Source organism: Mastomys coucha, chromosome X, assembly GCF_008632895.1.
Source record: "Mastomys coucha isolate ucsf_1 chromosome X, UCSF_Mcou_1, whole genome shotgun sequence".
Lineage (NCBI taxonomy): Eukaryota > Metazoa > Chordata > Mammalia > Rodentia > Muridae > Mastomys > Mastomys coucha.
The window spans coordinates 285,111-287,104 of record NC_045030.1 but is presented as its reverse complement, the minus strand read 5'-3'; positions in this window follow the sequence as shown (position 1 = coordinate 287,104).

Sequence of the window (1,994 nt, the reverse complement as noted above, 5' to 3'; positions counted from 1 at the left end):
AATATTTGTCTCTGGATTCTAGTCAGGTGGAGACAGGTCAGCCAAGTGCCATTTGGTTCCCAACATCTATCACACTACTGGGGTTCTTGTCTAGCTATAGAAGGTGACCATTTTGACCCATTTTTCATTCAATAAAGAGTTGTTCAGTTTTCATGAGTTTGTAAGCTTGATCTTGTTTTGGCTGTTGTTGATATCCAGCTTTAATCCAGGGTGGTCTGATAAAATGCAGGGAGTTATTTCAGTTTTCTTGTGGTCAATATTGGAGAAAATTCTATGAGGTGCAGAGAAGAAGATACACTCTTTTGTGTTTGGATGAAATATTCTATAAATGCCTATTAGGTCCATTTGATTTATAACATATGCTGTGTCCAGAATTTCTGTCTAGTTTTTATCTGGATGGCATGTTCATTGGTGAGAGTGGGGTATTGAAGACTCCCACTATCAATGTGTAAGGATCAATAAGTCATTTAAGCTAGTGTTGAAAGTGTCAATAGATGATTTATGCTGAAGAAGTTTCTTTTACAAACTTGTGTGCCCTTGTGTTTGGGGCATAGATGTTAAGATTTGAAATGCCATCTTGGTGGATGTTTTTTGATGAGTATGTAGGTCTACCTTATCTCTTCTGATTAGTTTTGGTTTGATGTGTACTTTATTAGATATTAAAATGCTTATTCCAATTTTTTTCTTAGGCAAACTTGCTTAGAATATCTTCTCTCAACCCTTTACCCTAAGGTAATATCTATATTTGATATTAAGGTATATTTCTTGGATGAAACAGAATAATGGACCCTGTTTTCACACTCATTCTATTAGTCTGTGTCTTTCTTTTTATTGGGGAATTGAGACTATTGATGTTCAGAGATATCAATTACCAATGATTGTTGTCCTATGATTAAAGTTAATGGCAAGTTATAGCAAAAATGCAGGCAGGATAACAAAAGACACAGACCCTTCATGCATGAAGGGAAAAACCAAGACCTACTAAGGTGCTTGCTAATGGTGAAGGAAATTCAGCCTTTTCAGACTTCCAATGTAGACCAAAGCTCAGTAGCTCTCTGGGAATCCTCCATGACTTCAGTACCAGATTAGTATTGCTGAGACATTTGGGCTCATGGACTGAGCAACTACTGGATTTTTGACTGATCCACAACCATGGTTGGACTCTTTAGACCATATCATGTAAGCCAATATAATAAATCCCCTCTTTTAAAAAGTGCATTTATTTTATGAGTGTTTTGCCGGCATGTATGTGTGTGCACAACATGCATAGAATGCCCAAGGAAGCAAGAAAAGGGTGTTGAAACCCTAGGAACTGGAGTTATAAAATATTGTGAGCTACCATGTCGGTAAGAACCAAACCCAGATCCTATGGGGAAAAAAAAAAAAAACAGGTGCTCTTAACGTCTGAGTCATCTCTCTGGCTCTGTAAACTCCATCTTAATATATCTATTCATGCTATCAGTTGTATTCCTTTAGAGAACCCCAACTAATAAAAACATCTATGAAAGTAATACAAAATCCTCTAACTAAACAACTCTGTGGCCGCTGATTTAAATAAATTAAAAGTCTTGCTTTAGGAGATCAACATCTCTTAACATTGTATTCAGAGCATTTTAATGGTTTGTGCAATTTATTTAATAGACTGAATAATGGCATTCTAGTAGGTTTCAGGAAGTTAAGAGTATTTAAGTTTGGCACGTGGAGAGCCTGCCTTCACGGAGTGCTCTAACCCAGGGACTCGGGTGAGATCCGCCATTTTCTCTCCGGTGACTTTCTAAGGCAGGACCAGCTAGGAGACCCAGGTCTCACAAGTGGCATAGCAGGCAGGACAGGATCCTCTCAACCTCTGTCCATACTGAGGAGGAACAATAGATCCACAGCTCTCTCTGCATCTTTCCCACAAGTGGAAATCCTGTCTACAGGATATGCTCTGACCCCAGGACTCAGGACAGACAACTGATCCACAGCCATCTGTGCCCAGGATTTACCAGAGG